Source organism: Panthera uncia, assembly GCF_023721935.1.
Source record: "Panthera uncia isolate 11264 chromosome C1 unlocalized genomic scaffold, Puncia_PCG_1.0 HiC_scaffold_4, whole genome shotgun sequence".
Taxonomy (NCBI): domain Eukaryota; kingdom Metazoa; phylum Chordata; class Mammalia; order Carnivora; family Felidae; genus Panthera; species Panthera uncia.
The window spans coordinates 26,378,969-26,404,320 of NW_026057585.1; positions in this window are offsets into that span (position 1 = coordinate 26,378,969).

A 25,352-nucleotide genomic window follows, 5' to 3' on the forward strand; every position below is an offset into this window, starting at 1 on the left:
TCAGGTGTGTGTGGCTCACAGCCAAGCCTTGCAAAGCTGCCTCTCGCACAGAGTCTGCCTCAGACCACCTGGGCACACAGAACCACCTGCCCAGTAGGAAACTTTAAATCCAGATTAGGTGGCTTTTTTGATGAGACCGAAGAAATGAAGAGGAGGAAAGACCCCGGCAGGCAGCTATGGGCTTACAGATCGGCGGGGGGGGGGTGGGGGGGGGGTAAAAAGAAAGAAGTCATTTGAGCAATGAGAGAAGACAAAGAGGTTAGTGTGACGGGAAAGCTGAGAGGAATAAAGCCAGGAAGCAGAGTAGGAGGGAAAGAGGGCCGCCAAGAGAGGAAGAGGACCCTTGCCAGGAGGAGGCAGAAGAACAAAGGGGTGAAGGATGGTGCATCTAAGCAAGAGTGAGGGAGGCCTTCAGGAGAGAGAAGAGTGGCTGGTTCCTGGTAAGTGATTCTTCTGACAGGGAGAGTTGTCATCAGAGGTCTGGAGGGTATAACCCCCCACTTAGCCTCCATGGTGGAGTCCAGCCCCATCCAGCCCTCTCCATCGGAATGCTCTGCCCTCCCCTTAGCTGAGGGAGTCAGCCTCCGCCTCCTGGCCAGCTGAGGAAAAACACAGGCTCCTGCCAAACCTCACCTCACAGAGACCGGGGTAGCAGCACTGGGAATTCTGAGAGAAAATGTGGAAAGAAGTTATTTCTGTCTATACTATTTTATTCTTTGGGAGTCCTAAACATACTGGTGGAGACAGTTCCCGGGGCTAGTGCAGGGGCACTGGAGGCAGGGAGTACGTAGGAGGCAGGGGGTGCAGTTGGCCAGGCCGCGTGGGCCATGCCTGGCATGATGGCCCGGGGTTCATTTGGTCATTTGACAAACATTTGTTGACTGTCTACTAAGACAGCAAACAAGACAAAGTCTCTATCTCTTGGATTCTAGTTTACATTCTAGATTACGTTCTAGTCAGAGGTGATAGATAGGTGAACAATAAGCGGGTCCTGTAGGTATGTTAAGCAAACTCTTTGGTTCTTCACTTCCCAACCAGATGGAGGCTGACTAGAACCAGGTCTTCTTAACTCTGGTGGCGACAGAACAGAGCAGAAACATAGTCGGTCCTTTTGTGGGTCACTACTTGGTTTTGTAATACTTTTTTGCATTCTTTTCTTTTCACTATTTCCAAGATAGTCAACAATCCTTTCAAGGGTGAAAAAGAAAGGCTTCTGAGAGTGGACCCTTCCAGAAGGAGACACGGCTGCCTCCTAACTGGGATTCCTTCTGCTGGTGTCTTCCCCTCACTCACCTTTCTGTACTCCTAGAGGAAGCCTTACTAAATGCTAATGTCATCACGTGACTTCTAAGAGCTAGAAAGCCCTGACTAAACTGGTGTGGCCAAAAGACACCCATCATCTCACCCAACAAGAAACCTGAGGAAGGGGCTCCCCATAGACGAATTCAGTGGTTCCAGGTCTGGGAGCCCCAGTGCTTCCCTTCTGCTGTGCCATTCCCAGGCTGGATCCCTTTCAGGTATGCACAATGCCTGCTGCATGCAGGCACCTCCACACCCAGCAGCAGAAGAGGCACTTTGTCCCTGTGTATCTGGGAGGAAAGTCTTTGTCTCTGTGTACGACAGGGAGGAAAGCCTTCCCAGGGCCCCCAGCAGACTTGCCCTCAGGACTTGTGGGTCTCCTAAATCACTGGCAAGGGAATGGCATTTCTATGGTTGTCTCTGAGAAGCACAGGACCATGCGGGGAGTAGGGATTGTGACCACAGAAAGGGGTTCTGTTAGTTAAGGAGAAAAGGGTGAGTGGTGACTGGTTGGTGGGTAGGTGGCCACAGATGTCTGTTACAGATGACTCCCCCTGCTCAATCTATGTAGCAGGACATCAAAGGCACTTCATGAGCTGGTCCCTGCCTGCTCCTTTGGTCTTATCTTTATCAACAACACCCAAGTGTCTTTCTGGAGCCATATCAAAGCATTGTGATGATCTGAACCCTCTTTGTTCTCTAGTGACTCAGTACCTTTGCCCATACTGTCCCTGGCCCTCCCCGCCTTGTTCTCCCAGCCAATTCTTGGTCAATCACCACCCTGATCAAGCACGCACATTCCCAAAAGCCTTCCTTGATTGCTGCCTCCAGGTTGAGTTAGAAACTGCTCCTTTGCAAGTGGCTTAGTCATAGCAGACAGGTATAAATTGGTTAGCAGTCGTACAACATGGACATGTACAAAAAAATCTAACATACATTGGTAATACCTCATATCTAACAAAAGTGTACCACTTGCCATGTACCAAGCACAGTTGAAGTGCTTAATTCATTTGATAATTTAATCACAGAATCTTAAGGGTCTATGTTCCAAGGTCATTTTACCATGTTGTTTAATAACCACAGTTCCTCTGGGTACCTGGGTGGTTCAGTTGGTTAGACACCCACCTCTTGGTTTCGGCTTTGGTCCTGATCTCACGGTCTGTGGGTTTGAGTCCCTCATCAGGCTCTGCACTGATAGTACAATGCCTGCTTAGGATTCTCTCTCTCTCTCTCTCTCTCTCTCTCTCTCTCTCCCTCTCTCCCCTGCTCGTGCACACATGCATGCACATGGTCTCCCTTCCTCTCTCTCTCAAAATAAATAAATAAACTTAAAATAAAAACCACAGTTCTTCACCAACCCATTTTATGCCCATCCATGGCACTTCTCACTCTTTGACATACTATATGTTTACTTCATTACTTGTCTGTTTCTCCACTAAAATGTAAGCCTCCTGATGTATTTGTTTTATTCCCAGCACCTAGAATAATGCCTGGCATATAGGTCCTCAATAAATAGTTGATGAATGATTGATAGTACTATTATCCCTTTTTTACAGGTGAGGAAACTGGGGCCCTGAGTGGATAAGCAGCCTGCTCAGATCATAGCTAGGAAGTGGCAGAATTGGGATACACGTCCAGGCAATTTGGTTCTGGAGACACAAAGTTGTAACAGTAGACTCTTAGCCCAGGTACACAGCCCAGCTAGTTAAGACGCCCTGAGTTACCATAAAGTCACAGCAGGGATTACTAACACAGGATGTGAAGGGACCAGGAAAACAGATGGCCAAAGAGTAAATGTTGTGGAGCAATCAGGAAGGTATTGCCCTCCTAGGCTCAGGACAGACAAACTAGTTTTATTATTATAACTTTTTTGGTTTTCTTAATGTACTGTTTGCTCACCTGCCCCTCAAGGCAGTTTCAGGACTTCAGTAAAATACAAGTTACTACCTGTTTGTATAATTATAGCTGAGATAGTTTGCAGGGGGCGGGGAGGGGGTTCATTTTGTTCTGTCTTCATTTTTTTTGCATTCCTGAGTTATTGTGACCCTAGCTATGGTGGTGGTTTTGACGTTGTCAATCAAGAACTAAGCTGACAACAGCTTAAATGCCATCAGTATTACCATCAATTGGTTGTTTAAACGGTTTGGGTTTCTAAAGGATTTTATGAATTACCAATTAAAACAAAACTGGAAATTGCAGCATCGTTTATTTCAAAGTATTGCTTGGGGCATATGGTCACGAGAAAACATGAACTCTATCCTTCTGTTTGTTCCTGAGAAGGAGTTACACTACGGTGATAGAACAAAGTAGGTCCTGGTGGGCTTCCACCACAGCTAATTTTTTTTTTTTTTTAATGTGCCTAATATCTGCCAGGTGTGATACTAACTTCAAAGTGGTGAACAAGACAGCATAGTCCTTACCACCATGGAATTTTCTAGTGTACTTTCCCAAATAGCATTCACCCCTTTGCAGAGCAGAATGACTTAATTATTTACCCACTTGTTCTTTAGGAAGTAGTGATGCATTTGTGAATGCTCCATTCACATTCTTCCCCGGCATCCTTTGTGGGGGAGCATACACACAAATGAGGAAGCAGGGCAGGTGGGAATAGACCAGGATAAACCCAACACAGGCCCTGACCATGGCTGCGTAAGCTGCACTCTGTCCTAACTCGCCCCTCTCTAGTTGAAGACAAGTATGTTTGCTCCCTAATCAATCCCTACAAAATTACATTGTAAAGTGACTCCTGATTCATGTTTCCGGCCCAAGCACGTTCTCTGTATATCTGTTTACATGTAGGGCATCTTCACACAAATGGTACCTGGCCCTTTCCATGTTGGAATTCATTTTCCCTGAGAAGCCTGTGAGGCAGATTGGTCAGCCAGTGGTACGTCTCATGTGCATGAGAAGTGACTTCTGTCTGTCATGTAAATGAGGGGAAGCTGGGAGGCTTCTCATCAAGTCCGTTGGGACTACTCCACCCCCCAGCCCCCCCCCCCCCCCAGTGCCTTCTGGCCTGACCTCTTACAGCCTAACCTGGGCACTAGCTTTATAAGTGAAGTTCACTTGTAAGTCAGCATATACTGAGTACTTGTCTGTGTGAGACTCATTCCTCTGAGCAGGCTCAGAATTCCATTCATTGAATTATGGGTTCTCAAGAATCCCAAGATCCTCCAAACATGAAGAGACCACAGATGCTCCAGAGAATAGGTCAGATTTACTACTACAGATACCTCTGCTCTGAAAAGTATTTTTTAAAATAAACATTTATTTATTTTGAAAGAGAGAGTTGTGCATATGCACAAGAGTTGGGGATGGGGAGAGAGAGAATCCCAAGCAGGCTTCAGGCTGCCAGCGCACAGCCCAGCGTGGGGATGGATGTCACAAACCGTGAGATCATGACCTGAGCTGAAATCAAAAGCTGGATGCTTAACCAACTGAGCCACCCAGGCGCCCCTGAAGAGTAAATTTAAGTAAGAAAAGAAACCACTCATTGATTCCATGCTGAGAAATATTTCTCTCCTCTCTTTCTTGATATACTTATTTCTCATAATTCTCCTCTGAGCTTCTCCTGGGGGCATACAAAATGACTCTCTCTGGTGTCCTGGGGGAACACTTAATAAAAATAAAGCCCTCAAAAGGAGGCCCTGGGCCACACGGGAGGTACTAAGCATGGCCCTGCTTCTCGTGGGACATGAGAAGTCTGCCTCAGAAGGCACAGCGATCGCATTTGTGATGTCGTTGCTGCTCTGCTTGTCTCCAGCACCCCATAAGCCATCAGCTCTGTGGGGTTCCGTGCAGCCCCAATGCAAAGCCTGGGGTATAATTGGTGCTCAATAAATCTTTCCAGGCAGCCAGGAAGAAATGTGTGTGTGGTGTGTGTGGTTACCTAAGTTTCTGAAAAAGGACCCGAAGAAAATGTGGAGAAAGACCTAAAGTCTCGGTGAGAACAGAATTGGCACAATTCCCCAGGGTTGGTGCAGGTGGGAGTCTGACGCGCTGAGAGCCCAGGTTTGCGGAGTTTGGTGGGGGTGGAGAGCGCCTGCTCCAGCAGCCCCGGAAGGGGAGGGCCCACAGCTCCGCCAGGCTGGGAGCGGCGGTGTGGCAGCAGCCAGCGGAAATGGGAGTGAGGGCTGGTGGGTGCACAGAGGACCCCGGACGACCCACAGCACAGAAACATGGAAGCCCAGGCCTCCTCGAGTTCCTTCACAAAACGATTCATGGGAACGTGTTGTTCACGGAACCCTCGGGTAAGGAGAATAGTTCTGCCTTGGCAGCCACAGACGAGACACTTTGGAGGCTTTTTAGGTAGTGGATGGGGGTCCGGAAGAGCAGCTTTGGCACTCAAGGACCTCCTGGGCTGGGCCTGAAGAGGAGTCCTCGCAGCCCGTGTAGACATTTGCACTTGGCCACATTTAAAGGACCCCTTCAGACTCAGGGACTGTCGCCCGATTTTTACAGATGAGGAAAACGAGGTTCGATAGGGCTGAATAACTTTCCTATACTCTCACAACCAGTAAAGGGTCAGGATCTGTACTTCAGGGCTTCTGGCCCCTTGTCCTCCCTGTCATCAGAGGCGTAGCGCCTCACTGTAGAAAATGGCCAGCAGAGGGCAGCCTTCACAAAGAAACTGTGCATTGCCTTTCCAGAGCTCAAAGCTAACATTCCTGCTCTTGGGACAGACTTACCTCATGGATCCCCTAGTGAGCTACACTGAGAGGGGTAGAACATCCTCTCCTGTGATTTCCCTGCCAGTAAAAGAGCTTACCCAAATCTAACACCGAAATACCACATTTACCTACATTCAAAAACGGTCTTATTAAAGTAACTGGCTAGGGCCCTTCAAAAATGTCAAGGTCAAAAAATTCAGAGAATGGCTGAGGAGCTGTTCCAAATTAAGAGACTAAATAGACAAGACAACTAAATGCAACACATGACTGATCCTTGATGGGTTTCTGGGCCGGGGGGGGGGGGGAAGTAATAGATGTAAAGGACATTTGGGGAAACAATTGATGAAATTTGAATTCGAACTATATTCTATCAGTGTTAAATTTCCTGAAGTTGACAATCATACTGTGTTTATATAAGGGAATGTTCTTGTTCTAGGAAATATTGAGAGGCAAAGGGGCACAATGTCTGTAACTTGCTTTTAAACAGTTAAGAAAAAACAGAATAACACAATGAAAGAAATAGAGCAAAATGTATGTGATGGGTGAATCTGGGTAAAGGGTACATGGTATTTCCTTATTCTCTATTTGCAATTTTGAAATTATTGAAATTATTTCCAAATTATTTGAAATTATTTCCAAATAAAAAGTTACCAAAAAGGTGAAGAGGGGCTGCCCTAGTTCTCTGAAGGTTGGGCCTTATGGTGGCCACACTTGATTCCAGGCAGAGAAAGGCGCTCTCCTCAGGAAACGTGGCTTCAACCTCTCTGGAGCCCTGTCTCCTGGGCTGACCAAAGTGGCTGCACCCAAAGCCTACCTGATAACAGAATTGCCTGAGGTACAGGATGGCCTTTGATCTAAATGTTTTGAGGGGAGTTAATGTAGTTAATGCCAGTCTGTGGAGGAGGGACGGTGCACCTAGCTGAATGCAGCATAGAACTCAAGGCTCCACATCTCAGGAGGCGCGAGGGACACAGGGAACATTCCTGGGCCTGTGAAGTATAGAAAAGGCATGCGATTTGGGGCAGATGGAACCAACCACCTATAGCCTTGGGCAATCCTAGAAGGTAAAGACTTCTAGAATCTGAATGAGCAGGGAAAACGTTAACAGTAAACACATACTATAAGGAGCAGCCATAAAAAAGGATGTTGTGTAGGAGAAAAAAAAAAAAAAACACCTGGAAAGGGTGTAGACCAGTGTGCATTAGAATCACCTGGAGGGTACCCCAGAATTCTGATTCACTTAGGCCTGGGATGGGGATTTAGAATTTACATTTCTAATAGAGTCCCAGGGGCTGCCAGTCTGAACCACAATTTGAGTTGCAGTGATGTAGTAGATGATCGTGTCCAGCCCACCTTAGAGTAGTCATGGCTGTGAGGGACATGTGGGAGCCACAATTAAAGAGTTCTAACAGGTCCAAGGGTGACTGGGGTCACCTCTGGCTGGACCATGGGGTTTACAGACAGTATCATGGATGAAATAACACTTAGGTTTCAGAAAAGATGGGGTGAAGGAAGGCCTTCTAGGGAGAGGGAATGCACACAAGCCAAGATCAGTCCAGTCCAGGTTCATGACTTGAATTCCCTGGGAATTAATGGGCGCAAAGACAGAGGGGGGTGGTGGTCTGAGCACCAGCTCAGGAGCTTGAACTGTTGGGAGCCAGTTGGAGCCTCTGATAGGAGATGTGGCAGAGGCAGGGCTTTCAGAAGATTGACCAGGCAGAGATCTGCTGGGGGACGGAGTAGGAAAAGAGGGGGTTGGAGACAGGGAAACCAGATAGGGGTCTCAGTGACAGGCTCCATGGGAGATAAGGACCTGAGGTAAAGACATGGCAGTGAGTGTGGAAAACAAGAGTGTTTAAGCATTATAGCTAAAGGGGTGGGGGGTGGGGGTGGGAGTTGAGTTACACAAAGAATCCATTTGTTCTCTTAGGCATTTGGCCTGGAGTTACCACCGAAATTGATACGAAGCATTCATGTTTGCAAAGATATTTTTAAAAATCCATTCAGCATATATAAAGGATGTTCAGAACTGGAAATTAAGTGTGAGTTTTCACATGAACATCTTCAATAGTCTTCCAGGCAGGAAGTGGGCAGATGGAGACAGTGATGTGCTAGTAAATATTTAACAACTGACAGGGATTGCCAGAGAACCCTGATTGATAGCATTTGTCAATTTCCATGCTGTAGGATTCTCCCAGAATGGCCAATTTCAGGCAGCCAACATGATGTCAGCTAGCTTGCAAAATTCCAAAAAAGAGAGCAGTTGACTCTTGGGAGCTAGAATGAGCTCTCCCTGACACACTCCTGAACGGAGACAAAATACCAGGAAATGGAGAGAGCCCCTAAGGCAACAAAGCAGGTAAGTCACTTTTCAGCATTATTTCGAGGACCCAGAGAGGCCCACAGACCTGGTGGCTTTGAGCAGTAAGCACTGAGCCTCACATAACTGCAGGTCTCCCCAAAGAATGGCAAATAGGAGAGGCAGGATTTGTTCCAGGGCTCCCAATGCTAATAGCATCATTTCACAAGAGAGGAGGAGCATAAAGGAAAGCGTCTTACACTAAGAGGAAGGAGAGTCAGTTACAGTCTGTGCTACTTAATAGCCATGTGCTTATCTGCCCTGAGCCTCAGGCCTTTGCCTTTAAAATGAGGACAGTACCTGTACTAATAATGTCCCCAGCAGGATAGCCCAGAAGCATTCAACGCTTGTCAGAACTTCACTCCCAACCCCCTGCAACAAAGATATTCCAGATAACTTCCTTCCCACCCTGTGCTTATGCTGGCCCAGACCCTGTGTCTGCCCAGCATGATCCATCCTCCCATCTGAGGAGTATCCCAGGCATGTGGGGCTACGTCCTGGGAGCCATGTACGCCTGTCAGCCAGTTGGAGAGAGAGAGACAGAGGTGAGCGGCTGTCTGTAGGCATTCTCCACCTCGCTCTGATCCCTCCTGAGCTGAACTTCATGCCCTTGGATTCTAATGTTTTTCTGGTCATTTTTTTCCTTTGGCTTAAAACTGAGATTCTGTTACCTGTAATCCAAAGAGAGACACCTTAATTATCTTCCTTTTAAAATTCTATAGACAAAAGACTGGGAATCAGATCTAGGTTTTGACCTTGGGCAAGTGACTGAGCCTCTCTGGGTCTCGATTTCTTGTCTATAGAATGAACAGATAAATGAATGTAAGGGAATTCCAGCTCTACAGTACAGCTCTATGCCGTGTATCTTTATCCTAATGTGGGGTGTATTATAGCAAAATGCCCACCCTGTTTCATTAGCCACAAATGAGTTTGTTTTGAAGTCCAGGGACCTTCATATTTGGACCGGGCTGAGTGACTCCCTGACCAATCCTATCTGGGCCCAAAACATGGGTGAGAGCCCAGTGAGCTCAGCCCTGGTGGTTGTAGAGGGTCCTAGGGTCCTAGGACCTGTGGAGGACGGTGGAAGTCTGCTGGATGCCGGCATGGGGGAGGCTGATGCTGTAGGTTGGTAAGATTTTTAGTAATATGTTTGAAGCCAGGCAGAATCCTAGGGTTCCTGACCCTGACATCAGATTGGGCTGGCCTGGGCCAGTGGCCTGCATCTGAGACGGGGAGGGGACAGGGGAGAGGTGGGCACTTCAGATCAGGCATAACCATAACCGCCTTGAGTATTCCTCCCCTGGAGATAGTTTGTGCCCCCAGGAGAAACTTGTGGGGTCCATCTTTAAAAGTTATTTTTGGGGGCTCCTGGGTGCCTCAGTTGAGCATCCAATATCTTAATTTCAGCTCAGGTCTTGATCTCGCAGCTTCATGGGTCTGAGCCCCTTGTTGGGCTTTGCACGGGGAGTGCAGAGACTGCTTGAAATTCTCCCTCTCTCTGTCACTCCCCCACTCACGCTCTCTTTCTCAAAATAAATAAACTTTATTTTAAGTTATTTTTTGTTACTGTAAGAGTAAAACACTAATTATTATGAAAGATGTAGGGGTGCCTCGGTGGCTCAGTTGGTTAAGTGACTGACTCTTGGTCTTGGCTGAGGTCATGATCTCATGGTTCGAGGGTTCAAGTCCCACATTGGGCTCTGCGCTGACAGTGTAGACCCTGCTTGGAATTCTCTCTCTCTCCCTCTCTTTCTCTGTCCCTCCCCAGCTCAGTCTCACTAGCTCTCTCTCGCTCTCAAAATAAATTAAAAAAAAAAAAGATGTATATATGTATAAGTTACAAGAAAATAAAATAATTTGTTATCCAAAGACCCAGCAATGACTTCAACACCAGTTGGCTTTATATCCCTCTAACTTTTTGCAGGCCGTTATGTTCCACAGTCTTATAAACTGCTTATGAGAAATTCCACATTAAAGATTTCAAGTAGTAAAGTATGCAAATGGTTTAAGATCAAATAATACCAAAGACCTTATATGCAAAACAAGAGTCACCTGCTCCCCCCCCCCCCCCCCCCCAGTCTTGCTCCCCTGGGACAAATTTTAAATATTCCTATTTCAAATTCATTTGCTGGTTACCTGCACATTTCTAAATAAGCTGCTCTTTGTTATTTAGCAACTTCAGTGTTTTCTGTTGACTTCCCACTGTGGTATGTGAGGATCTGTTCACTGCTCTCCCACTCCTACTTCCTCCCTCCACTCTTCTAAATATAGTTAAGCCCCCATTCCCAAAGCTTCCTGGTCCCTGCAACTTCAAAGGGCATAATTAAACCCCCACTTCCTGTCAACTATAGATAGTATCTCTTTACTCCTCACTTTGTAAGGTAAGGACATGGCACTCCTTCCTATCTTTCCTTCCACCTCCCAACATATTCTAAAATTATCATTGCTGTTTACCTGGGTCTGAGGTTGATTCTAAGAGTTGAAGACCAAAAAATGATGTTTATCCCTTGTTGGCTACGTAAATACAGTTCATAGCAGATCAAAGTAGGAACTAGGTTTATAGTACTTTTTTTATGGGGCCAATGTCTGTCCTCAAAGGAGAATGTTCTGGAACAAATTTATTTCTTTTTTTACATTTCACTGATTTCCTTAATCTTATCCACACATCATGTTTTCCAGGGTTTCAATCATGCTATTTTTCTATTGGTTCTCTCTCTCTCCTTTCCACCTCCTCTCCAAAAACAAAGCAAACCACAAAGCAAAGCCAGAACCAACTGCCTGTCGCTCTCTGTAGTTCCGTATGTTCCTGCTCCTGTTTCTCTTGGTCTGCAGCTGATTCCCTTTGTGGCTTTCAGTGAGTAGAGTCACTCTTCTCAGGACCCCCAGAGCCTCCTCTCTCTTCATTTCCTTTCTCATTTTGCTGGAGCATGTCCTCAGGTAACTCCCTGGGGTAAACTATGCGTGAGGTAGAATTTAAAATACTCTGATACAGGGTGTCTGGGTGGCTCAGTTGGTTGGGTGACCAACTTCGGCTCAGGTCATGATCTCGCAGTTTGTGAGTTCGAGCCCCGTGTGAGGCTCTGTGCTGATTGCTTGGAACTGGAACCTGCTTCGTTCGGATTCTACCTCTCTCTACCCCTCCCCTGCTCATGCTCTGTGTCTCTCTGTCTCTCAATAATAAATAAACGTTAAAAAATTTTTTTTAAATAAAATACTTTGATACTGCAAATACCTTTACTCAGCTTTCCCCCTGATTCATGAATTGGCTGTGTCTGCACTTTTAAGTCCAACATCAAATCCCTCAAAGGAGACTTGGGTTTTTTTCTCTCTGGAATCTTTTAGCATCCACTCCTTATTTCTGGTGTTCTGACAGCTTCTGGTGATTATGACCATGTGTGGATACTTTTTCATTTCTCTGTGCTGGGCTTTCACTGGGCCCTGGCAGTCAAAGACATGCCCTTTGTCATTTTAGAAAATTATTTACTATTTTTATATTTATTTTTTCTCTTTGTGGAATTCCTCTTTTTTAAACTATTTTTTTAATGTTCATTTCTGAGAGTGCGTGAGAGAAACAGAGTGTGAGCGGGGGAGGGGCAGAGAGAGAGACACACATGGAATCCAAAGCAGGCTCCAGGCTCTGAGCTGTCAGCACAGAGCCCAACATGGGGCGCGAACTTACAAACCCTGAGATCATGACCTGAGCCGAAGTCCGGCGCTTAATGGCCTCAGCCCCCCAAGCGCCCCTTTGTGGAATTCCTCTTACTTAGATCTCAAACTTCTAGATCATCCCCTTCTTTCTTTTGGTTTTTCTGCCATATTTTGCATCTGTTTTAAAATCTTAAAATCTATACTTAGGAAATTTCTTCAACTTTATGTTCTAACCCTATTATTGTTAGTAGTAGCATTTTTTCTCATACATATTTTGGATTTTAAAGAACTCTTTGTTTTCTGATTGTTTCTTCTTCATAGCACCTTCTCTTGTTTTACCACTGTGATATTTGCCCAGTTGTTGCTGAGGTTTTCAAAAGTTTTTGTTTAATCCTCTTTTGTCCCATGAATCATCTCTATTTCCTCTAGAATCATATTGGCCTGCTGATTCATTTTTTTCTTAATTTTTTTCTATTGCCAACTTTCCTCCCATATCTGTTTACTCTTGGTTCTTCATTCCTGTTTAAGACTGAGGCATTAAGGAGCTGATGGGAGGTTGGAAGAGCCAAGGCAGAACTGGTCCGCTCCCAGGCTTCTCTCCAGGCAAAGCTGGCAGGAAGACAGGTGTTTGTTGTTGTTCTTGTTAGGGGTCCCTGAAGGCAGTAGTGTTGAAGGTTCCACTCTGGACTTCTAAACTCCCCATTGGCTGCCCTAGTTCTCCCAGGGGGCCTGTACAATTTGTTCAGAAATGAGCCCTTCAGTGTTTGACCCAGAGAAAGTAATTGGCCCCGTCCAATCAGGGAGCAAAGGTGCCGGCTCCTGCATTAGGGAACTACAGTGGTTTTTCAGACCCATTTGCCATGTCTGCTGTCTGGCATCCTTTTCACTTGCAGGCTGAGGCATCTCTCAGGGTCTGTGGACTGACTTGAGCCCTCATTGGTTACAGTCCAGTCCCCCTGCTGTATTAGTCAATATTTACCCAACCCTTTCTGTTTCCAAGAAATTTGTTGAAATCTCTATTTTTTTTAATATGAAATGTATTGTCAGATTGGTTTCCATACAACACCCAGTGCTCATCCCAAAAGGTGCCCTCCTCAATACCCATCACCCACCCCCCATTAACCCTCAGTTTGTTCTCAGTTTTTAAGAGTCTCTTATGCTTTGCCTCTCTCCCTCTCTAACCTCTTTTTTTTTTTCTTCCCCTCCCCCATAGACTTCTGTTAAGTTTCTCAGGATCCACATAAGAGTGAAAACATATGGTATCTGTCTTTCTCTGTATGACTTATTTCATTTAACATAATACTCTCCAGTTCCATCCACATTGCTACAAAGGGCCATATTTCATTCTTTCTCATTGCCAAGTAGTATTCCATTGTGTATATAAACCACAATTTATCCATTCGTCAGTTGATGGACATTTAGGCTCTTTCCATAATTTAGCTATTGTTGAAAGTGCTGCTATAAACATTGGGGTACAAGTGCCCCTATGCATCAGCACTTCTGTATCCCTTGGGTAAATTCCTACCAGTGCTACTGCTGGGTCATAGGGTAGGTCTATTTTTAATTTTTTGAGGAACCTCCACACTGTTTCCCAGAGCAGCTGCACCAGTTTGCATTCCCACCAACAGTGCAAGAGGGTTCCCGTTTCTCCACATCCTCTCCAGAATCTATAGTCTCCTGATTTGTTCATTTTAACGTGAGGTGGTATCTCAGCGTGGTTTTGATTTTTGTTTCCCTGATGAGGAGCGACGTTGAGCATCTTTTCAAGTGCCTGTTGGCCATCTGGATGTCTTCTTTAGAGAAGTGTCTTTTCATGTTTTCTGCCCATTTCTTCACTGGATTATTTGTTTTTCGGGTGTGGAGTTTGGTGAGCTCTTTATAGATTTTGGATACTAGCCCTTTGTCCGATATGTCATTTTCAAATATTTTTTACCATTATGTTCATTGCCTTTTAGTTTTGCTGATTGTTTCCTTTGCTGTGCAGAAGTTATTTATCTTCATGAGGTCCCAATAGTTCATTTTTGCTTTTAATTCCCTTGCCCTTGGGGATGTGTCAAGTAAGAAATTGCTGTGGCTGAGGTCAGAGAGGTTTTTTCCTGCTTTCTCCTCTAGGGTTTTGATGGTTTCCTGTCTCACATTCAGGTCCTTTATCCATTTTGAGTTTGTTTTTGTGAATGGTGTGAGAAAGTGGTCTAGTTTCATTCTTCTGCATGCTGCTGTCCAGTTCTCCCACACCATTTGTTAAAGAGACTGTCTTTTTTCCATTGGATGTTCTTTCCTGCTTTGTCAAAGATTAGTTGGCCATACGTTTGTGGGTCTAGTTCTGGGGTTTCTATTCTATTCCATTGGTCTATGTGTCTGTTTTTGTGCCAATACCATGCTGTCTTGATGATGACAGCTTTGTAGTAGAGGCTAAAGTCTGGGATTGTGATGCCTCCTGCTTTGGTCTTCTTCTTCAAAATGACTTTGGCTATTCGGGGCCTTTTGTGGTTCCATATGAATTTTAGGACTGCTTGTTCTAGCTTCGAGAAGAATGCTGGTGCAATTTTGATTGGGATTGCATTGAATGTGTAGATAGCTTTGGGTAGTATTGACATTTTAACAATGTTTATTCTTCCAATCCATGAGCATGGAATGTTTTTCCATTTCTTTATACCTTCTTCAATTACCTTCATAAGCTTTCTATAGTTTTCAGCATACAGATCTTTTACATCTTTGGTTAGGTTTATTCCTAGGTATTTTATGCTTCTTGGTGCAATTGTGAATGGGATCAGTTTCTTTATTTGTCTTTCTGTTGCTTCATTGTTAGTGTATAAGAATGCAACTGATTTCTGTACATTGATTTTGTATCCTGCAACTTTGCTAAATTCATGTATCAGTTCTAGCAGACTTTTGGTGGAGTCTATCGGATTTTCCATGTATAACATCATGTCATCTGCAAAAAGTGAAAGCTTGACTTCATCTTTGCCAATTTTGATGCCTTTGATTTCCTTTTGTTGTCTGATTGCTGATGCTAGCACTTCCAACACGATGTTAAACAACAGCGGTGAGAGTGGGCATCCCTGTCGTGTTCCTGATCTCAGGGAAAAAGCTCTCAGTTTTTCCCCGTTGAGGAAGATGTTAGCTGTGGGCTTTTCATAAATGGCTTTTATGATGTTTAAGTATGTTCCTTCTATCCCGACTTTCTCGAGGGTTTTTATTAAGAAAGGATGTTGAATTTTGTCAAAGGCCTTTTCTGCATCGATTGACAGGATCATATGGTTCTTATCTTTTCTTTTATTAATGTGATGTATCACATTGATTGGTTTGTGAATGTTGAACCAGCCCTGCAGCCCAGAAATGAATCCCACTTGATCATGGTGAATAATTCTTTTTATATGCTGTTGAATTCGATTTGCTAGTATCTTATTGAGAATTTTTGCATCCATATTCATCAGGGATATTGGCCTGTAGTTCTCTTTTTTTTACTGGGTCTCTGGTTTAGGAATCAAAGTACTGCTGGCTTCACAGAATGAGTCTGGAAGTTTTCCTTCCCTTTCTATTTTTTGGAATAGCTTGAGAAGGATAGGTATTTTGCTTTAAACGTCTGGTAGAACTCCCCTGGGAAGCCATCTGGTCCTGGACTCTTATTTGTTGGGAGATTTTTGATAACTGATTCAATTTCTTCGCTGGTTATGGGTCTGTTCAAGCTTTCTGTCTTCCTGTTTGAGTTTTGGAAGTGTGTGGGTGTTTAGGAATTTGTCCATTTCTTCCAGGTTGTCCAGTTTGTTGGCATATAATTTTTCATAGTATTCCCTGATAATTGCTTGTATTTCTGAGGGATTGGTTGTAATAATTCCATTTTCATTCATGATTTTATCTGTTTGGGTCATCTCCCTTTTCTTTTTGAGAAGCCTGGCTAGAGGTTTATCCATTTTGTTTATTTTTTCGAAAAACCAACTCTTGTTTTCATTGATCTGCTCTACAGTTTTTTTAGATTCTGTATTATTTATTTCTGCTCTGATCTTTATTATTTCTCTTCTTCTCCTGGGTTTGGGGTGTCTTTGCTGTTCTGCTTCTATTTCCTTTAGCCGTGCTAAAGGATTTTGTATTGGGGATTTTTCTTGTTTCTTGAGATAGTCCTGGATTGCAATGTATTTTCCTCTCAGGACTGCCTTTGCTGCATCCCAAGCGTTTGGATTGTTGTATTTTCATTTTCATTTGTTTCCATATATTTCTTAATTTCTTCTCTAATTGCCTGGTTGACCCATTCATTCTTTAGTAGGGTGTTCTTTAACCTCCATGCTTTTGGAGGTTTTCCAGACTTTTTCCTGTGGTTGATTTCAAGCTTCATAGCATTGTGGTCTGAAAGTATGCATAGTATGATCTCAGTTCTTGTATACTTATGAAGGCCTGTTTTGTGACCCAGTATGTGATCTATCTTGGAGAATGTTCCATGTGCATTTGAGAAGAAAGTATATTCTGTGCTTTGGAATGCAGAGTTCTAAATATATCTGTCAAGTCCATCTGATCCAATGTATCATTCAGGGCTCTTGTTTCTTTATTGATCCTGTGTCTAGATGATCTATCCATTGTTGTAAGTGGAGTATTAAAGTCCCCTGCAATTACCACATTCTTATCAATAAGGTTGCTTATGTTTGTGATTAATTGTTTTGTATATTTGGGGGCTCCCATATTTGGCACATAGACATTTATAATTGTTAGCTCTTCCTGATGGATAGACACTGTAATTATTATATAATGGCCTTCTTCATCTCTTGTTACAGCCTTTAATTTAAAGTCTAGTTTGTCTGATATAAGTATGGCTACTCCAGCTTTCTTTTGACTTCCAGTAGCATGATAGATAGTTCTCTATCTCCTCACTTTCAATCTGAAGGTGTCGTCAGGTCTAAAATGAGTCTCTTGTAGACAGCAAATAGATGGGTCTTGTTTTTTTATCCATTCTGATACCCTATGTCTTTTGGTTGGAGCATTTAGTCCATTTACATTCAGTGTTATTGTAGAAAGATATGGGTTTAGAGTCATTGTGATGTCTGTAGGTTTCATGCTTGTAGTGATGTCTCTGGTAGTTTATATCACAGGATCCCCCTTAGGATCTCTTGTAGGGCTGGTTTAGTGGTGACGAATTCCTTCAGTTTTTGTTTGTTTGGGAAGACCTTTATCTCTCCTTCTATTCTAAATGACAGACTTGCTGGATAAAGGATTCTCGTCTGCATATTTTTTCTGTTCATCACATTGAAGATCTCCTGCCATTCCTTTCTGGCCTGCCAAGTTTCAGTAGATAAATCCGTCACTAGTCTTATCAGTCTCCCTTTATATGTTAGAGCATGTTTATCCCTAGCTGCTTTCAGAATTTTCTCTTTATCCTTGTATTTTGCCAGTTTGACTATGATATGTTGTGCAGAAGATCGATTCAAGTTACATCTGAAGGGAGTTCTCTGTGCCTCTTGGATTTCAATGCCTTTTTCCTTCCCCAGATCCGGGAAGTTCTCAGCTATGATTTCTTCAAGTACACCTTCAGCACCTTTCCCTCTCTCTTCCTCCTCTGGAATCCCAATTATGCGTATGTTATTACACTTAATTGTGTCACTTAGTTCTCTAATCCTCCCCTCATACTCCTGGTTTTTTTTATCTCTCTTTTTCTCAGCTTCCTCTTTTTCCATAATTTTATTTTCTAATTCACCTATTCTCTCCTCTGCTTCTTCAATCTGAGCTGTGGCCGCCTCCATTTTATTTTGCAGCTCATTTATAGCATTTTTTAGCCCCTCCTGACTGTTTCTTAGTCCCTTGATCTCTGTAGTAATAGATTCTCTGCTGTCCTCTATACTTTTTTCAAGCCCAGTGATTAATTTTATGACTATTATTTTAAATTCATTTTCTGTTACATTGCTTAAATCATTTTTGATCAGTTCTTTAGGTGTTGCTACTTCCTGGAGTTTCTTTTGAGGAGAATTCTTCCATTTTGTCATTTTGGATAGTCCCTGGGGTGGCCCGGGACTTCAGGGCTCTTCCTCTGTGCTGTCTGGAGTAACTTGCATTGGTGGGCAGGGCCGCAGTCAGACCTGATGTCTGCCCCCAGCCCGCCGCTGGGGCCACAGTCAGCCTGGTGTGTACCTTATCTTCCCCTCTCCCAGGGGCAAGACTCACTGTGGAGTGGTGTGGCCCCTGTCTGGGCTACTTGCACACTGCCAAGCTTGTGTGCTGCTTTGATAGGATCTGGCGTATTAGCCGGGGTGGATCCGCAAGGTGCACAGGGGCAGGAGGGGCAAACTCAGCTCACTTTGCCTTCGGTGGTCCGCTTAGGGAGGGGCTCTGCAGTACCTGAGGGAGGCAGACCCATCAGAGGGATGGACCCGCAGAAGCACAGCGTTGGGTGTTTGCGCGTTGCAAGCAAGTTCCCTAACAGGAACTGGTTCCCTTTGGGATTTTGGCTGGGGGATGTGCGAGGGAGATGGCGCTTTCCAGCACCTTTGTTCCCTGCCAAGCTGAGCTCTGTCCTCTGGAGCTCAACAACTCTCCCTCCCGTTGTCTTCTAGCCCTCCCGCTTTTGGAGTAGAGCTGTTGACTTATAACATTCCAGATGTTAAGCCCTGCTGGCTGTCAGAACACACTCCATCCGGCCCCTCTGCTTTTGCAAGCCAGATTTGGGGGCTCTGCCTTGCCGGGTAGGCTGGCTGCCCCTCCACCGCCCTGGCTCCCTCCCGCCAGTCCATGTAGCGTGCACCGCCTCTCCACCCTTCCTACCCTCTTCCATGGGCCTCTTGTCTACACTTGGCTCCGGAGAGTCTGTTCTGCTAGTCTTCTGGCAGTTTTCTGGGTTATTTAGGTAGATGTGGGTGGAATCTAAGTGGTCAGCAGGACGCGGTGAGCCCAGAGTCCTCCTATGCTGCCATCTTCCTCCAGTCTCCCCGAAATCTCTGACTGTTGATGGCCCCTGTCCCTGTTTATTGTGGGTCTATGCCATTTTAACCCACTTACTGTTATTTTAATGGTGGAAGTTGAGAAGGTAAATACCTATGCTAAGTCTTTAACCTGAACTGGAAGGCTGAAATATCCCTTTAAATTGCCATGTGGTAATCCATAACAGGGTTATACATACCTTAAATTGTAGCAAATGTATAAGCAATGTTGTAATGTAGATCCAGATAGCTAAATCTTTCTATACAGCCATGATTATTTATTTAGAGTAAATTGTGAGAATTGCTGCTTCAGTGAATGGCCATACCACCCTGAATGCGCCCGATCTCGTCTGATCTCGGAAGCTAAGCAGGGTCGGGCCTGGTTAGTACTTGGATGGGAGAATTGCTGCTTCAAAATGCGAGCACCTATTTTGTTGTTAATGTCTATTTATTTTTGAGACACAGAGAGACAGAGCACAAGCAGGGGAGGGGCAGAGAGAGAGGGAGACACAGAATCCAAAGCAGGCTCCAGGTTCTGAGCTGTCAGTGCAGAGCCTGACGTGGGGCTCCAACTCACAAGCCATGAAATCATGACCTGAGCCAAAGTTGGACACTTAGCCAACTGAGCATCCCAAACACCTATTTTTAAAAAAATCAAATTAAACATACATTTACTTTAGAGCCTAGCAATTCCACTCTGAGGCATATATGTCAGAGAAATGAAAGCATATTCCCATACAAAGACCTGTCCGTAAATATTCATAACAATTTGATGCTATACAAAATGGCTCAAAACTAGAAGTAATCCAAATGTCCATCATCTGAGGAATGAATAAACTGCTATGTATTTATACAATAGAACACTATTCATAAATAAGAGGGAACAGATGACCAGTCCATAACAATATGAATGAATCGTAGAAACATGCTGAGTGAGGGGCATCTAGGTGGCTTAGTCAGTTAGGCATCTAACTCTTGATTTCAGCTCAGGTCATGATCTCACAGTTTGTGAGTTCATGCCCCTCATTGGCCTCTTGGTAACAGCATGGAGCCTGCTTGGGATTCTCTCTCTCCCTCTCTCTCTTTCTGCCCCTCCCCCACTTGTGCTCCCTTTCTCTCTTACACACAAAATAAATCAATTAAGAAAAAAAGAAAGCAAGAGTGGTACCTGGGTGGCTCAGTTGGTTATGTGTCCGACTTCAGCTCAGGTCATGATCTCACGGTTTGTGGGTTCGAGCCCTGCATCAGGCTCTGTGCTGATAGCTCAGAGCCTGGAGTCTGCTTCAGATTCTGTCTCACTCTCTCTCTGCCCTTCCCCTGCTTATGTTCTCTCTCTCTCTCTCTCTCTCTCTCTCTTTCTCTCTCTTTCTCTCTCTCTCTCTCTCTCAAAAACAAATAAACATAAAAAAAATTAAAAAAAAAAAGAAAACATGCTGAGTAAAAGAAGCTAGATACAGGAAAGAACATTACATTTTCTTCTAACTTCTATGAAATCTAGAGTAGACAAAAATAATCTCTAGTGAGGAAAGCAGATTAATGGTTGTCTGGGGTAGAAGGGATAGAAATCTTGTTGGGGTGATGTAAACATTCCATATCCTGATTGAGGTGGTGTTTGTAGGTGTGTGTATTTTTATCAAAACTCACCAAACAAAAGTGTATGCTTAAAATAGGTGCATTTTTGTGTACAAATATTACCCCCACAAAGATAGTTTTAAAGTACTAGTATTGTATTTTAAAATAATCCTTACAGTTTTTATTATATTTCTTATTACAGTTTCTTAATACACTGCCATCACCAAAATATAAAAACAGAAGAGAAACATTTCAGAGAAATTCATTAAAAAAATTTTTTTTAAGATATTATTTTTAAGTAATCTCTACACCCAATGTGGGGCTCAAACTCACAACCCTGAGATCAAGAGTTGTATGTTCTGTTGACTGAGCCAATCAGGCGCCCCAGAGAAATTTATTTTAGAAAGTGAAATTTCCAGGGGCACCTGGGTGGCTCAGTTATGCCAACTGGTGATATCGGCTCAGGTCGTGATCTCATAGTCCTGAGATGGAGCCCCACATCGGGTTTGATCTTACAACTTGAGATTGAGCCCCGCATTGGGCCCTGCATCAAGCCCTGCGCATGAGCTCCCTTTCTCATTCTCATAAAAAAAAAAAAAAAAAGAAAGGAATGAAATTTCCTCACAATCTCACACTGCCTCCCACTCCGACCCCACCCCATCCAACCCCAAGTTACAACCACAGTGATTAGCTTGGTGTTTCAGCTTCCAGATTACCTGATAAAGATACCATCATATACCTGTAGGTATATTTTTGCAACTTGCATGTAACCTTTTGTGGCTTTTGTCCGATACAGATGGTCCAGTTGCCTTCCCCAGCAATGAGTACCTAGCAAAGTGCCCTGCGCATAGTAGGCTTTTACGTGTTAGATTCTATATCTTCATTAGCTGGCAAGCATTTCCTTTTGCTTCAAGAGAAAATATTTAATGATATTTCAGTTATCACTTTTACTAAAATCACATACTTTTTAACTTTTAGCTTAAGTTCTTGTAGCCTATTTCTACTACTGAAGAGAAGGCAGGTGCAGCTGGGGTCCTCGTTGGGACTGAGCAAGTGACTTGGTGAAGGGAAAAGGTGGTGAATGCCCAAAGAATGGGGTGATGGGGGACTGAGGCTCTGGTCTGCACAACTGTCTCTGACTTTATTTGATTTTTAAGTTTTCACCCACCATCTATCTTGGATGCTCCCTTCCCTGCACCTCTTGAAGCCTAATGCCAAGCCCATCATACCCAGTCACTGAGGAGGTAGGGCTTCTGCTGGCTGAGAAACAACACAGCTGGGGCCCCTGGGTGGCTCAGTCAGTTAAGCGTCTGACTTCAGCTCAGGTTGTGATCTCACGGTTCATGGGTTCAAGCCCTGCATTGGGCTCTGTGCTGACAGCTCAGAGCCTGGACTTGCTTCAGATTCTGTGTCTCCCTCTCTCTCTGTCCCTCCCCTGCTCATGCTCTGTCTCTCTCTGTCTCTCAAAAATAAAGAAACATTAAAAAAAAAATGACCCACCTGCTCTTCCCCTGACAGAGCCATGGGCTGTCTAAATGTTAAGCCATAAGCATTATCCTAATAATAACCCCAAGAAAATGTCTGAAAGCGTTACGTGAGAGATGGGTGGATGTAAATTGGCACAGATAATCCTCTAGTGGGTGGTTTAAAAAATGCAGTTTCCCAGACCCCCTTCTAAGAAAGTTGGATATAGAGGGAGGGTAGTATGAGAACCTGTTCTGGGGAACACTTGTCCAGATGATAAATAGAAATGCTCTTCAAACTTGAAAAGGATTTGGACTGTACACTCAGATGTGGAAGGGTTACAGTGCCTTCTTCAGTCTGATTGTTAGGTTGAATTAGGGCTCAGTGTGTCCATTCCCCTCCACTACTTGTCTCATTGGGTTCTGCCTCAGCCTTGGAAATCTGGAAGAAAAACACCTTTTCCTTTTAACCCACAAAATTTTGCTTCTCTGCCATAGAAGATCCTGAATTGACCTTGGATCTCTTCCTTTACTCTTCCGGGAGTGTCTCTGGCTAATAGTTTGTTGTTTGAACCTGTTCCAGTTATCTATTGCTGTGTAAAAAAAACCACCCAAATCTTAATGACTTAAAACAACAACATTGATTTATTTTGCCTATGAATCTGCAATTTGGGCATGCTTCAGCAGGGCTGGTTTGTCTCTGCTTGACATGGTTTCAGCTGGGGCTGCTTAAATTAGAGCTGGAGGACCTACTTTTGAGATGGTTTGCTCATATTGCTTGCAAGTTGGAGCTGGCCTTGGTGAGGAGCCCAGCTGGATGTGTGAACTGGGTGCTCTGGTTCTACTCAACATTGGCCTCCACAGGCTGCTTGGGCTCCCTCCTAGCATGGAGGCAGGGTGACAGAGTGACCATCTTCCGAGAGCAAGGCAGAAATGCATGGCATTTTTGTGACCCAGCTTCAAAAGTCCCATAGTATCACTTCCACCATACTGTTGCTTCAGGAAGTCATAACATCCTTCTCAGGTTCAGGAGAGGAAAAGGAGCCCCACCACTTGAAGGAATGTCAAGATTACATAATAAAAATAGCCTGTGGGATGGAAGGTACCAGTGCGGCTGTCTTTGGAAAATACAGTGAATAGACGCTGATTATTTTTGTTACGTTTCTAGGTTTTTCTGATGCCTGTTTAGTAAAGATTGTTGGTTCAATTCTATCTCACTCATCCTCTCCACAAACACGTGAGGTAGTTATTTACCTCTTCACACATCCAAATGCTACTCATATACATGTTTGTTTTAGCTGGCATCTTATTTTGGAAATTGTGAATTTTTATGTGAGTGTCTGAACTTCTGGCTTCTCTTTACAACCAGGAGATTGAGTACATTCCAGGGCAAGCTTTCCTCATCTCAGCAACAGGCAGAAGGGGAGTAGTGGTGGCCCCCTTAGTAAAGGCTCGTCCTTAGTCTCTTTGCTACAGTCCCCACCACTCTCTATTACCCTTTACTCATTACATTTTATGTCTCAGAAGCATTTGACTTTGAGGCTTTTCTGCTTTAGAAAAAATAGACCCAGATTCTATCATAGAAAAATAGCAAATAATAGTGATTTTTTTTTTTTAATTTTCAAAGCACTTTCTATAAAAAGCTACCTTTTGGGGTTTCTTTCTTTTTAAATCTGCTCTCTCTTTGGTGGACACTGTTAGATCACCATTGCTTGTTTGAAGGGCATCTTCAGCTCTCTGCTCATTTAAATTTTTTTGGTAATGTTTTATTTTTGAGAGAGAGAAACAGAGTGAAAGTTGGGGAGGGGCAGAGAGAGAAGGAAACACAGACTCTGAAGCAGGCTCCAGGCTCTGAGCTGTCAGCACAGAGCCCGATGCGGGGCTCGAACCCACGCACTGTGAGATCATGACCTGAGCCAAAGTCGGACGCTTAACCAACTGAGCCACCCAGGCGCCCCAGGTCTCTACTCATTTAGAGACCAGGAATGAGTGATATGCCTCAGCTTCCAGAATGATCCCGCTGCTGAGTTCCAGCCTTACCCCTCCCAGACTGGCCCTCCTGGGAATCCCCACGATTGAGCAGAATTCCTCTTGAGACCTTGCATTTGCCATCTTCACTGCCTGAAAAACACTGGATCCACAGGACATGGAATTCTCAATAGGAGTAAGGGAAGCTCATACAGGGAGTATCAGTGTCAGTTTTCCACCACCACAACCTTGCCAAGAGCCAGGTCTGCACACAAAGACCTTCTCTCTGGAAGATAAGTGTCCAGTGTTCATGCTACTGTTGAGGATCAGTTCTGAATATTCCTGGTGGCTCAGACACAGAGTGTTCACTGTTGTCCTTTCAAGTGTTCTTGCTTTTGTTTCCAGAATGTCAGCAGTTAACTGTAAGTGTTGATTAAACCGCCAGAAGAGCATTGCCTAAGGAGAGCCTTCACTGCACAGTCTCTGTCTAGCCCTTCAGAAAAGCTCGGGCCTGCATGAAGACAGCAGCAGACTGGTGGGGCCAGCTGTGTCCACACCATGGAATCGAGGCACTTTCTTCCCTTTGTGGGCTGAACTTTTTTCTTTAGCTCTTGAATGCCACACAGGACTGCTCACCCTCCACACAGCAGGTGCTTAGGAGTAGGAGAGGTGTGTGGCTTCACTCATCTATGAGGGTAGGCTCAGCCAGCAGGCTAGAACGTTCTGTGGCAGGCAGTTCCCCACATGCACCTGCTCAATCACATTCCCCATCCTCTCCCATTAGTAACTCTGGTCCCAAGTTTTATGTTCTCAACCCATGTTGTTCATTATAGTTTTTACCATCTATTCTAGATGGCTGTTGGCTGCTTACCCCAAAGCTTAGTGGCCTAAAACAGGAATGATCTTCTTCTTCTTCTTTTTTTTTTTTTTTTTTTTTCCTCACAAATCTGTAATTTGGGCAGGATTCTATAGGTAAAACTAATCTCTGCTTCACACCATCAGCTGGGGCAGCTCAACTGAGGGCTCTTGGATCTACTTCCAAAGCGATTCCTCAGCTGGCTGCTGGAGCTGGGGTGAGGCCTAGAGTCTTGCTTAAATCCACGTGGCCCTTTCCATGTGGCCCAGGCTTCCTCACAACATGGTGGCTGAGTTTCAAGGGTGAGCATCCCAGGAGAGAAAACCAGGCAGAAGTTCTATCACCTTTTATGACCTAACCTCAGAAGTCTCATAGTGTCTGTTAGTTGAAGTGGTCACAAAGTCCTACCTGAGTTCAAGGGGGAAAGGACACTGACTCCACCTTGAGTGAAGAGTGACAAGGTTTTGGAAGAGCATATGAAACCAGAGATACTGTTGCAGCCATGTTTGGGAAGTACAGTCTACCACACCATCTATGTAGGTGCTCCTAGATAATAAACCATTTAACTTCACATGTTTTATTTTATTATTTTTTAAATCTTCATTTATTTTGAGAGAG